Raw genomic sequence first — 14,955 nt, forward strand, 5'->3', positions numbered from 1 at the left:
TGATGTTGGAGAGGATCGTACGAGCCGCAGAACTTAATCGCTCAGGCACAATTTTTTATAAGAGCGTACAATTGTTGGCATATGCCGATGATATCGACATCATCGGCCCTAACAACCGCGCTGTTAGTTCTGCCTTCTCCAAACTGAATAAAGAGGCAAAGCGATTGGGTCTGGTGGTGAACGAGGACAAAACGAAGTATCTCCTGTCATCAAACAAACAGTCAGCGCACTCGCGTATCGGCATCCACGTCACTGTTGATAGTTATGATTTCGATGTCGTAAAGGACTTCGTATACTTATACTATACTAAGTAGGCAATTGAGTAGTAAAGTCCTCTCTCGACGAACAAAACTAACACTTTATAAGACTCTCATCATGCCCGTCCTATCGTATGGCGTAGAAGCGTGGACGAAGTAAGATTTTTGGACCTTTGCACGTTGGCAACGACGAATATCGCAGGCGATGGAACGATGAGCTGTATGAGCTTTACGACGACATAGACATAACGCAGCGAATAAAGATCCAGCGGATACGTTGGCTGGTGGTAGTAGAGGAAGACCTCCTCTGTGTTGGAAAGATCAGACTTGGCTTCACTTGGTGTGTCGAATTGGCGCCGGTTAACACGAGAAGGAAACGACTGGCGCGCTTTGTTAAACTCGGCCAAAATCGCGTAAGCGGTTATCGCGCCAGTTAAGAAGAAGAAGAATATACAATTCAGTCTTAAGCTCAATGTGTACATTTAAGGAAAGTGTTGGAAATAAAGTAAAGCAAGGGTGTTGCCATTAATTTACGTGCTTTATTTGACAATCTAGTGATTGAACTCAGAGGAGTTATTGCAAAAGATTTAGTTGAACTTTCGCGTAAGGAAATTCGTAACTATTGGTGTCACAAGTGGGATTGTTCAATAAAGTCCCTAGAACAGGACCGTGAAAATGGTAAAGTTGAGTGAACTCAAGGTTTAGCATCTTAAGAGAGAATAGAAACAGCGTGGCTTATTAATTACTGGGAACAAGTTGGAGTTACAAGTACGGGTTGCGAGGCTATGGAGGCAGAGGACTTCGATGTAGACGAATAAGTGTTCCAGCTAGAAGTTAAGGAGTCATCGACCAGAATGGAGGAGAAGGCAAAAGATACAGGACCATCACCAGGTATAGATATGGGAGTGATTATGGCTGCATTATCGCAGATATCTTCGCGAATATCATCACAGTCATCGGAAACGTCAACGCTGCTTTCACAAATGCCATCGCGGTTTTGCAAACAGAATTGCAAATAGCTCATACATACAGTTAGTAACATAAATAAGTATACAGGAGCCTGATTTATGGAATTGTTTGACGCTAACGCTTTCCTTAATGTGTAATCAAAATATTTTACACATGGTAATTGTGTGCTGGGATAAGCTTTCATATGCGCCTTAGTTTAGGTGTAAATTTTAGGTACCGTTATCCACGCTTTGCTTTGTCTTGCGCATTGATTAAAAAAAAGTTAAAACTTAAAACAAAAATATAATTAAAGTGAGTATAAAAATTTAGTAATTTTAATATAAAAAGCTATAATTTTGTTCCTTTTTAAAATTTTGTCATTATTTGGATAAAATATGATTTTTCTATTTCATTCATGTAAATAAAAAACAATTTTGTTATAACTTAGGTTGTTTGAAGGAATCGATTGGGGGAAAATTGAAAACGTGTCCGGTGTATACTTACTTCTGTTACTAACTGTATGTCACAAATGACATCAGAGTTGTCGTCGAAGATAGATGCGGAGCTGGAAAAACAGGATACGTGAATATCCAAATTGGAAGCAGAGAAGACTCATATAACGTCGCAACTGGAAACGATTGACGGTAAGGTAAATACAGTGAAGGCTCGCCACAACAAAATCGTCCGAATAAGTTAACCAGTGGTCCGAACGTAAAAGCACCATTACTCGACGGCACTGTACCATTCCCGATATTGAAGCTAAAGTTCAAAACAACAGCAACAACAAATTACTGGAGTACTGCATACACGGTTGCTGCATTGGTTGTCTCGGCCAGGGGCTCCGCCGCCGAAGTACTACAGACAGTTCCAGAAGCTGATCGAGCTAGGCGGAACTGACCGCAGGCAGCGAATGTTCCAGATGTAATTGACGAATCGCAACCAGAGGATAAATGAGAGCTTGCAGGAACACGCGACGTAGATTGAGCGGTTGGTACATTTGGCGTATGCGAAAGAAACTGCAGACCCCGCTGAGAAGATGAAGGGCCAGGCATTCATAAGAGGTATACCAGATCCGGACAGCATACTCAACAACGAAGGGGACATTTGCTGAAATAATGTATTTTGCTCTGACACAGAAAACAGCAGCTCTCTCGAGCAAGCCTATGCACAAAGTCCATCGGGTTGAAGTTGAAGAGCCTACCTTGATAGATGAAGCCACGAGGAAAGTAGTACGAAAATCTTTTCCTTAATTTACACGACCCAGAAGCATGGATTTAAAGTGTTACAAATGGGGTAAGACTGGATATATTGCACGCCATTGTAATATACCAAACAGTCAACCGAAGGCGAATCCAGGAGGAAGAAAACGAAGCGCTGAAGCCGACAATAACGCTCCAGATGCACAGCAGGCGTTTAACGAAAACGAAACAGTTCTAAGGGACGAGAACTGGTTCCCATTACTGAATGCCTCGTAGTCTTTGTCTCGCAAATAGGATGGAAAAGCAACAACTTGACTATAAGGGGAACTGTAAATGGTCGATCCCAGGTGCTTACTCTGGACACAGGTGCACCGAACTCGATCCCCCGATCAGATTTGGTAAAGGGTAATGTGGAACCACTGGTTGGCTACAAGTTCCAGACAGCTACAGGAGAGAGAGATACGATTTCCGGAAATGTAGTTTGCGAAGTCTTTATTGGATCTCTGTCAGTAGTTGACACATTTTTACTGGCCGAAATCACGGATGAAGTAATAATTGGAGCAGGTTTGATGCTGCTGCATGGATTTACATTGGATTTGGGTAAAAGGGTTCTGTCGTGTCAGAATATGGAGATGGAGTATGAACAGAGTGTACAGTCCAGAAAGGTAATCCTAAGTCATCATCAACGGATTCCGCAAAAATCTGAAGAAGTCATATGGGCCTATGTGGAAGGTGACTGTGGGACAGGTGAAGTGTGGGTCATAGACGACGGCAAACATAATCGTGAGAAGGATACTAGAGAACGAAATACGGGGTTCCAGTAAGGGTCCCAAATAATTTCAACTCAGAAGTTATTATGGATAAAGGAGCTGTAATTGGGAAATGTCGGGCTGTAGAAGCTATAGTTACTGCGATCGGCCACAACAAGAAAGGGAAGAATTCCAGGAAGCAGGAAGAAAAACCTCCAATTTCATAAGGACTTGGTGGCAAGAAGTATAAAGGCTATAGAGAATGAAAGCTAAGAAATTGCTGGAGATATACGGTTACCTATTCAACAGCGATTTTAAAAAGTCTGAGCTTGATTTATGTAACGCACAAGCAACCTTAGAGCGCCTAATGGAACATGTGCTGAGGGTACTGCACTGGAGGACGTGTTTGGTGTATCAGAATGACATTGTCATCATGGGTAAAATTTTAATGACCATCTGAAAAATTTGGAAAAAATGCTTCAGTACATCACCCCCGCGGGATTACGATTAAACCCGTAAGCGTTCAAAACTGAAGTCACGTATCTTAGACATAAGATGACAACCGAGGTCATCAAGACGGGCGAGGAAAAACTGAAAGCAGTATAAGATTGGCACCGACCAAGATATGTGCACGAAGTGCGAAGCTTCCCAGGACTGTGCACGTATTACCGTCGTTTTGTTCCAGTGTTCGCAAATGTTGCCCGGAGTCTTCACAATCTCACTAAGAAGAGTTGCGCGGTTGTGTGACACAAAGAACAGGAGGAAGCGTTCCAACAATTAAAAGAGCTGCTTTGTACTGCATCTATGTTAGCGTATCCGGTCGCGGGGGAAAAGTTTGTTGTGGATACAGATGCTAGCGCATACGGTGGAGTGCTGTCACAGATCATCATTTGGATTGATCGCTTACTGTAGCAGAGTCCTCGGAAAGCAATGAGAGATGAATTACTGTGTGGCCTGACGAGAACTGCTAGCTGTGATTGAGTGCGTAAAACATTTCCATATATACTTGTACCGTCAACGATTCCAGTTATGAACCGACCATGTGTATTGAGATGGTTACTCCAGTTCAAGTATCCGGAAGGAGAAATTGCGTGGTGGATCGAAAGATTGCAAAATTACTACTTTGATATCAAGCATCGAAAAAAGAGAACACCATGGAAATGCTGATGCACTATCTCGGCGATCTTGTGCTATAGAGTGTAAGCATTGTTCTAAAGTCGAGAGTTTTGAAGCGATAGTTGATATCAGAATTATGCTGTTGTAACCCGATGATGAGTAGGAACTAAGTGAAATAAGAAGAGGTCAATTGAATGATGTGGACCTGGAAAAGATCATGGAAGTGAAAGAGACTGGAAAGAGCTCATCTAAAAATGGTGACAGAAAGTCCTGTGGCTAAGGCGTATTGGGTGCAGTGCGCTAGTCTTAAAATAGTTGATGGAGTTCTGCATCGCGTATGGAAAAGTGAACATGGAAACCATTCCCGTGATCTGATTATAGTTCCTAAATCCAAAAAACAGACCAAGGAAGGAACTTCGAATCCGCAGTATTCAGAGAAATGCGTTGCTTGTTGGGAATTAAGAAAACACGTACAACACCCTTGCACCTCCAATTAGATGGAATGGTCGAAAGATTCAACCGCGCTCTGGAGGAGCACTTGCGACAGGTAGGGGAAAAGTGCCAAATGAATTGGGACAAACACATCCAAATGTTCCTGTTGGCTTATCGTTCAGCTGTACAAAAAACTTCTGGCCAATCGCCTGCTAGGACCATTTTTGGAAGCGTTTTAAGACTTTCGGGATTTTATCGTTCGGAAGAGGTGCCGCTCATGCAATAGACGTAGGAAACCCTACAAGATAACATTGAAGAATCACACCGTCACGTGGGGCATACCCAGCTAAACAGTGGTAAGATGAAGGACAGATTTGACCGTGCTATAAACCCCGAAGGATCCAGCGAAGGCGGTATGGTACTTCTTTGTAATCCGCAAAGAAAGAAAGGGATTTTTCTAAAACTGCAAGCAACCTTGGAAGGTCCATACAAGGTGATCAAAAGATTGAATGATGTGGTGTATCGTATACAGCAGTGCAAAACTGGATTGGGAAAAGTCAAGATAGTGCATCTGGAAAGATTGGCCCAGTTAGATCAAAAGGCTTGGTGTCTAATGGTTTCTATGGATGTTGACGTCGCTGCTCAAACAAAAGATTGTTTGAGATTCTCCAAATTTCTGTGATGTTTTGGGCAGGTCATGTTCTCCAATTACGACCACAAACTGTAGTCCAATGGATTCACATCTGAACTTTCAGAAGGCTAATCTTCTGCAGCTATGCGCCTAGGCATATTGTTTTTTAGTCACTATTGGGTGGTTTTAGCCTTATGGGTAGAAGCGCAATTTTGCTGAAAGATCAAACGCTCTCCATTGAAGACCGCTCAACTGCTTTACCACGCCTTCTAAGGCATCTTCCTGTACACTTTGGTCCCGGTCTTAACACCTTTTTGGCAAGACACTGCCCACCAAACCATTACGGAGGCTGGATGGTGGCCACGCTGACCACTTGGAACAAGATTTTTTGCGTATTTAGAAGTTTTAGCACATAATTTGTCGTTTTGCTTATTAAAAATTTCTTCAACAGTGAAAATTTTCTCATCTGAGAAAATAATATTTTCATGGCCGTTGACCGCGTGCCATCGAAGAAGTTACTTAAGTTACAAAACATGGTCAAAACGTGACCAGTTGAGCAACGGAAAGCTTTCATGTGGAGATCGTCTCCAATTAGTCTTGACATGAATCTGATCGATACATTCATTTCCCTGGGCATGTTTTCTGCTTTCTAAGTGGATTTCTGCGAATTCTTTCTTGAACGGACGGAATGGCTGCACTGGTTCGAATAGCGCGAGAACAACCACTTCTTTTTCTGTCACTTCAGCCGTTACACTTATGCACTGCAATCACTGCAATGCGATTTTCTTTAGCATCGCATTCCCTTGCTAACAAGCGAAATTTGCCACGAAACCGAGTATAATTTATGAACTTTTTTCTGGGAATTTGTTCTCTCCATATGCATTGTAAAAATTGTCACAGAATTTATGGCCAGACCTTTATTAGGTGTTTGACCGAGCTCCTATTTTTCCGCAAATGAAGGGACTTACAGTTTTCAGCCGGTTCCGAACGGAAAATGGTTCTTTATGATTTGATAAGCTTTTTGACGGCAGAAATACTCTCAGAGGTTTGCCATAGCTTGCCGTGAGGCGACTGCTATTAGAAAAAACTTTTTCTATTATTTGATGTTCATGTACAGAGACACCTGCCCTATAGACAAAATACAAAATAATTTTTATAATACAAAACGTGTACGGAGACCCGAAACATGAGGAGACTGCACTGCCAAATGGTAGTTACGCAGCAACCAAGGCTACGGTGGTTAATCTATTGAAGATATTGTATCATATATTTATAAAAATTATTGAAAAGTAACTTTTTCTATCAGATATGCTCTGTAAGCCTAACAGTTTACGCCTCCCAAATAATCGGGACAATCATTTGGCCAATGAAGTTTGGATAATCCAATAAAAAACTTCGCACCCTTTCCATTTTATTTGAATCAGTTTCCTAGGAAGATTTTCAAATCATACAACCATAATCCAGGATACTGCGCACCAACGAGACTTACAGCGCTATTAAAGTCATTGGATCAAAGAAATTTCAGAGTTCGTACGAATAAACCCAATCATTGAAAACGCTTTAGACACAACATGGTCCACAGCTCCACAAAAGTTAGTCTCGAGTCGAAAATCAGACCCAAGTCTTTTATTTTATTATAATTTTTCAATATGTTGCCATCCAGATTGTAATTGAAAGTATAAGGATAAGTCCTCCTAGAAAAGGACACAACCCACCATTTTTGAACATTTAGATGAAAATCACTGTGATCAAATTACTTCAATAGTTTGACCATGTGGTAGATTTCGATCCTGTATATCCTAATAAATTCTTTCTGTAAAGTTAATAAAATTTAATTTAAAAAAATATGATATCGTGAAGGTATTAATCAATATGTTGAAGGGATTACTATTAATCCTAAAAGAGTTCTTATTCAATTAAGGGATAAATTAAAAATACTTCAGGTAGGGTCGAAAACTGAGAATAAATTTGTTATCATTATTAATTGAGAGATTGAGTACAAGATTTTTTAATTGAATCAGATTTAGGAGATTGAGGAATTACAGAGAAGTCATTTCATATTCCAAAAAGTATAAATGTGATAGAACAAATAGTAAATAAACTTAATCAACCAATTGGGGCTATTTGTGGAATTAAAAAATATTAAATCCTATTAATCTAATAATCCAATTGCTATTATTTACCCTATAGGGTAAATAACTTGTAGTTGGGAAATTATACTTTCTCAAATAATAAATAAGAAGAATAAAATTCCTAATACTGAAATACAAGATCCAATAGTTGAGATAATATTTCATGTTGTATATGCATCTGGGTAATCTGAATATGGTCGAGGTATTCCTGCTAATCCTAAGAAGTGTTGGGGGAGAGAATAAAATTCCTAATACTGAAATAGAAGATCCAATAGTTGGGATAATAGTGGTACTCATTTAATGTGGCATCTATGTAATAATCGCAAAGTTGCAAAGTTGCCACTACTGTTTAATGAGCGCCCCACTGGCAATACGTTTATAAGCTGTTGTATTTGCCAAAAGTAAAAATTAAAATGCCGAGAACAAGTGAAAAGCAAAAACTTCTAAAATTATTAGAAGTCACAGCGCTAAATGATTTGATGATTCGGGAATTCTTTTGTGAGGACGAAGGTATGAATTTAAACTAGATTATATTTTATTTCATATGAGTAACTTTTATTTTTTTGGCAGAAGAGAAAAAAAACAAAGAAGATGAAATATTGGAGGAACTTTCAATTGTGTTGGCCCTAGGTGTAGAATGCAGATACAGTTTACCATTTATCCGAAATAGCTTGCCTAAATGTAAGGTATTTTTAAAGGAAGTTTTATGGGAACTTGATGAAAGCAGATTCAAGAAGATTACAGGTGTGACTTGGAAAACGTTCGAAGTTATTTCAATTTAATAAAAGAAGATGAACTTTTCCACCAACCCCGATCGTGCAAGCTTAGGCTCAAGCGGTGAAGGAGCTACTCTCTCAAAAATTGCTGGGTTGTTTGGAATTAGTGATGGTGGTATCATTCAGGTCAGAGTCCGTAATTGTATTGGCATTATGAATCTCAACCTTTTTTATTGTAGAATTTAACTGAAAGAATATTTAAAGCGCTATTAGAACACAAAGATGAATATCTATTTTGGCCAGATACGGATGAAAGAAAAAAGCTTGTGTCAGAAACCTGGAATAAATTACCCAATTGTGTGATAGATTGCTGGTGGCTGGATATTGATGCGCCGTGCAAAAATTGCGTGTAGGTCATCATAAAATGGACAAATCTTTTTGATGGATTCTTCTATACTGGTTACATCTCCATTCTCAAGCAATCCTGCGCCCGTTTGGCTTTTCCACTTGACCGCGGCCAAAAAACTTGTTTTAAGGTGTCTCATTTTTGTGCGCATATTATCCCATTTGATTGTGCATAAATTTGGCGAATTTTGCTTAATGCGATCATAAAATTTTTGAGCAGTTGGTTTCTAAAATAAGTTTGTAAAATGTAAACAAGCTAGAAAATCTAAGAGCATTACCTCAAACTATTCCGGATTAGGCTTCACATTGTCAAAAAGAATCGTAAGCAAATCTCTGGTTTGCTGTTCACTCCACCGAAAAGTGCCATTAATGCGTAATCGTTTTTTTCTATAAATATATAAATAAACCAATTGATTTTTAAATATTAACAAAATAATATTACAAATGTGTCTACTTACGTCTTCCATTTCAAAGCAAATAGCGAATCACGCGTTTATGCGTAACAGCTGATAATGATTTGCGACAAATTGCCACGGATGCCACTGAAAATAGTCTAGCAAAGTTGCCATTATATCGCAAATCTAATTGCATGTAAAAATGAACAGCTGACTTGCGACTTTGCCACCTTGCTAAGTTTGCAATAAATGCCATATGTTTGCAACATTACATGAGTACCACTAATATTTCATGTTGTATATGCATCTGGGTAATCTGAATATCGTCGAGGTATTCCTGCTAATCCTAAGAAGTGGTGGGGGGAAAATGTTAAATTTACTCCATGAATATAATAATAAATTGACTTTTTAATCATCTAGGATTTATATTTAATCCAGTAAGTAAAGAATTTCAGTAAATAAATCCAGCTATAATTGCGAATACTGCTCCTATAGTGGAAGTGGGCTATAACATAATAGGTATCGTGTAAAATAATATCTACAGATGAATTAGCAAGTATTACTCCGGTTAATCCTCCTACTATGAATAAAAAACAATTCCTCAGGCTCAAAATATTGCTGGTGAATAATTTAGTTGAGTTCCATGAAGTGTAGCTAATCAGCTAAAAATTTTAATTCTCGTTGGTACAGCAATAATTATAGTAACTGATGTAAAATATGCTCGTGTATCTACGTCTATTCCAACAGTAAATATATGATGAGCTCATACGATAAATCCTAATAATCCAATTTCTATTATTGCATAAACTATTCCTTAAGAACCAAATGTTTCCTTTTTACCTGATTCTTGACTAATAATGTGTGAAATTATATCAAATCCAGGTAAAATTAGAATATAAACTTCTGGGTAACCAAAAAATCGAAATAAATGATGGCGTAAAATGGGGTATCCTCCTCCAGCAGGATCAAAAAATGATGTATTTAAATTTCGATCTGTTAATAATATTGTAATTGCACCAGCTAGTACTGGTAACGATCAAAGTAACAATAGTGCTGTCAATACTACAGCTCATACAAATAACGGTATTCGATCAAATGTTATACCAGTAGATCGTATATTAATTACTGTTGTAATAAAATTTGCTCAATCCTAGAGATGAATGAAAAAGGAAAAAATGGCTAAATCTAATAATGGATAATGGAGAATAAACAGTTCATCCTGTACCAGGTCCGTTTTCTACTACTTACATATACTATTTACTAGTAATAGTGTGAGAGAGGGTGGTAATAATCAAAATCTTATATTATTTATTCGTGGGTGCTCCTAATATTAAAGGTACTAATCAATTTCCGAATCCTCCAATTATAAAAAGTATTACAATAAAAAAATTATTACAAGTGCGTGAGCTGTTACAATTAGGGGAAAATGGGGAGTTGTGAGACGCAGGGAGTTGTGAGACATTGTTACCTTTCGGCATTATTCATTTGGTTACATTCGATTTTAAGTGTCAACAAGTGTTCTCGATGCGATCTCACTTTTCAGCTAGCATTGCTCATATTTACACGCATTCGACGCGTCTCTCCAGTTACTGTGTTTTGGAATTTCTCGGTAAGTTTTTTTCATCATTTGTTTTGCAATACATTCGATCAGTTGTTGAAGTAAATTGCAAATGTTAATATATACAAATTAATAATTGTCCTATTAGCTTTGAATTTACACATTCACTTGGGCATGAACGTTCGATGTGTTTATGACTACGCAGCCATTTATAAAAAAAACGATTTGGGGAGTGGTAAGACAACAAATGTGGGGAGTTGTGAGACACCGTTTTTTTCGACGTTATGAAATTTTTGGTTAAATTTGGGTTTTTATTGTTTTTCCGCTTTTTCGTAGATTTCTCATTTATCATGCCACGTCATAGGTATGTGAGTGAGTCAAGTAAAACAACGATCGATGCAAATATATTATTGGTTGCAATCAAGGAAATTTTGGTTGAGAAAAAGGCAATACGATCTGTTGGTCGTGCATACGATATAGATAAATCATTTTTCATCTTAATAAAGAACTAACAACTAAAATAAGTCATTTTTATTGATTTAAACCATGGTGTCTCATAACTCCCCACATTTTTGTATTTTGTATTATATTTTATATTATTATATACAATTTTAATTTTAAGGAAAATTGTAGTTTTGTTAAGTAGGCCATACCAATAGCTTCCAGTATTCATTGACTAAAGATTCCATCGTTGACATATGCAGAATATTAAGATTTTGAGTAATACGGGTCCAAAAACATAACCCGTCTCACAACTCCCCATTCTCCCTTACATTATAAATTTGGTCATCTCCAATTAAGGCTCTTGGGTGTCCTAATTCAGCTCGAATTAGAATTCTAAGAGATGTTCCTACTATACTATCTATTTATAAGAATTAATTCTTTTTAATCAAAACAAATTTACTAAATAAATAGGTTTAGCCTTGTAGTCAATAATGAAATTAGACTGCAATTCTAAAGGAGTAAATATAATATTACTAAGGCTTAAAAGATTTAACTTATATTTATAGCTTTGAAGGTTATTAGTTTATTTTAATTTTATAGTAAGTAAAAATAATCTTTTAATTTTAATTAATTAATTCTATAATTATTTTAATTACTAGCTGACCCGGCGAACTTCGTACCGCCTTATCGTAGCAATGATGCACTACTTTATTTTGTATAGCTGACCTATCTTAGGTATGAGTACCTATTCAATTTGAACTGGAATTTATAATATCCTCCATAATTTCCTGGTCTCGCTATACCTGAAAAGGACTTTACTAATTTAATTAAATAAAAAACAAAATATATTTTCATAATAGTGTTTATTCCATAGGATTCAATAATTTCACTAATAATTTTACAAATCGCTATTGAACAACTTGGCATTTTTAAGTAAACACTGAGCTCAATACCACGCGCGCTCTAGAAAGCAATAGAATAGTCTCTGTACCCTTCACTGCTTCGCTCTACTCTAATGCTTTTTGATGAACTATATTTTTAGTTTTATGTTCTGGCGCGTAAATAAATAATGTTGATGGTTTTCCGACACGGGAACAGGCGACATATAATTGGTCATGTGAAAAACATGGATTTTCTAGGTTGATGCCACATACACTTAGCGACTGCCCTTGCGATTTATTTATTGACATTGCAAATGCAAGCCGCACTAGAAACTGTAAACGCTTAAAGCTGAATGGCATGTCGTTCGGTATCATAGGGATGCGTGGGATTAAAACATCTTCGCCTTTGTACTTTCCGTTTAAAATTGTGGCTTCGATGACATTGTTCAATAATTTCTTCACCGTAAGCCGGGTGGCATTACACAGACGTGGCTGGTTTATGTTCCGTAACGTAATAATTACTGATCCGATTTTTACTTGCAGATTATGAGGTGGTAAGCCGGGAAATTCCAGCGAATTTAAGAATTCTGTTGGATAATTGACAACTTCATCTTCATTAGTAACGGAATCAACTGATTTGTAATTCTTCAATTCGCCAGCTATTTTCTCTTGAATCTGAAAATTCATTTCGTTCACATCAACATTTTATGCGGCCAATATAACACGTTCGCCTAACCAACCGTGATTTACGGAATTTTGAGCACACACACTTCTCCAGACTGGTCTTCCTGCAATTCGACTCTCATGTTTATACTCAATTTAAGTGTTTTAATGTATTTCCATAAAATGGACGACTTCAAACATGCGTTTAGTTCATCAGCTGGCGTTGAGCGTGGAACAACTGGCAATATTTGTCGAAAATCACCTGCCAATAGTATCATTGCACCACCAAACCGGTTTTTGTTATTTCGTAAATCTTGCATTGAGCGATCTAATGACTCCAAAGATTTTTTGTGTGCCATCGTGCATTCATCCCAAATGATCAATCTGGTTTGCTGCAGCACTTTCGTCATGGAAGAATTCCCCGAAAGGTTGCAAGTTGCAGTTTCATTTAATTGAAGGTTCAACGGCAACTTGAGAGCTGAATGAGCTGTTCGACCGCCTTCCAACAACGTAGCTGCAATACATGATGAAGCTAGGGCTAGTGCAATTCCATTTTGCGATCGAATCGTGGCCAAAATTAATGATAACAAAAATGTTTTCCCAGTTCCACCAGGAGCATCTAAAAAATAAAATCCGACAGTTCCATCGTTCACTACTTTCATGAGCGTATAGTAGGCATATTTTTGTTGTTGATTTAAAAGGGGAACTGTTCTATCAACCATTTCTCGTAATATTTCGGAATCGTATTGGGCTTCGCGTCTCAATTCTTGATCAAATGAGTTGTGCATTGGGCGATTGGGTGCTATCATTCCTATTTGTGTTAATACTTTGTTGCTAAGCATCAAGCACATGTCCTCAATTAAAATTAATGCTTCATTGTGAATTTCTTCGTTCATTTGTAAATCTGCCTTCGATGTTCTAAGACGCATCTGATGCAATATATCTTCCGCCATATGATCTTTGTATTTATGCTATAAATCAGTCGGTGTTGATGGGAAGCATGTAGAAAATTACAGAAAATAATGTTCGTATTTGTTTAGCATTTGACGAAATCACAGCATCTTCGAAAGTGTGGTCCCAATGAGTGTCATTCTCTAACAATCCTAAATGTTGACAGGCTTCTCTGTATGTGCCACACAATACACCATTAACTGTTCGCAGATGTTGGAATGATGTTGGACCACGAACATTGACTAACAGTAAACGCAAATAAAAACACTCGTCTTGACTGGGATGGATTGCATAGAGACGGCCCAGTGCATCGGTGGAAAATACTTGTGGATAACCTGGAACTGGCTGTCCTCGTTTTCGTCGTTGGAATTTTTTTGATGACTGATTCCAGGTATAATATCTTGGAATTTCGGAGTAAAGTAGCGTTCTGGCAAAATCATCATGCTGGCACATTTCAAAAAAAGCTGGTTAATGTTGTCGATGGTGGCCTGTTAACTCGTTGTAATACGTTTGCATCTGTAAAATACACCCGTTGGTCATTTTCCAAATGTACGGCCAAGTGAACAACAGTAGGGTGTCGTTCATGTATAGAAAACGAAAATATACGACACATGCCTTCGTTACTACTAACATAGCGGCCCATTTGATATTGAGTGACTTCATCATTTGAATTTTCGGCAGCAACTCCGAAGACAGCCATATCACTACCTTTGTTCACATACTTGCAAATGTATTTGATAGATTTTACGGAATGGCAAAATTCGACGTTTATGTGTGCTTTATATGCCTTGCATAACGAAACAACCCAACGATTATCAACTTCAATGTCCTGTCGATTTACTTTGACTATTGTTGACTTTCCTAATGTCATCAACCCTTGGGGGCACCTGTTATCCCTATAGGGCGCGTCCCCAGGTGGTGGATAGGGGAACGCCTCCCAGATATGGAAGGTAGGAGAGTAGGTCTCCCGCGAACCACACAGGTCGAAGACGTAAACCTCGTTAAAAAAACTCCCTCAACCCAAGGTGTGATGCGACCCGTGCCTATTGGGTGGGTTTGGCAGCCGGGGGACTAAATAAGGCTGTCTTCGTACGGAGCCCTCCTGATATCCGGCCGCCTCAGGTTGTAACGGTGGCCTTGCCATGGTATGGGGCGCTGCCATGGTCGACCGGATATTTCCCCACTATCCTCTTTGGTCACCGCGCATGGCGACATGCGCAGCTCCCTCGGCGGGGCAGGTGACCGTACGAACCAGTTGAAATGAAAAAACAAAAACTCAAAAATTCGGATGACGGGAAAACAAACACGCAACAAACGGAAAAAATGACGGGAAAACATTCTGACGCATCGACAGCACGGACTGATAAAAAACCTAACATGCGGACAGACCTACAGGACAAGCAAACAGACAGACAGGAGGAAGTTATTCCGGTTTTTGTTATTTCGTAAATCTTGCATTGAGCGATCTAATGACTCCA

This window comes from Anastrepha obliqua, chromosome 6 (genome assembly GCF_027943255.1).
Source record: "Anastrepha obliqua isolate idAnaObli1 chromosome 6, idAnaObli1_1.0, whole genome shotgun sequence".
In the NCBI taxonomy this organism is placed as follows: domain Eukaryota; kingdom Metazoa; phylum Arthropoda; class Insecta; order Diptera; family Tephritidae; genus Anastrepha; species Anastrepha obliqua.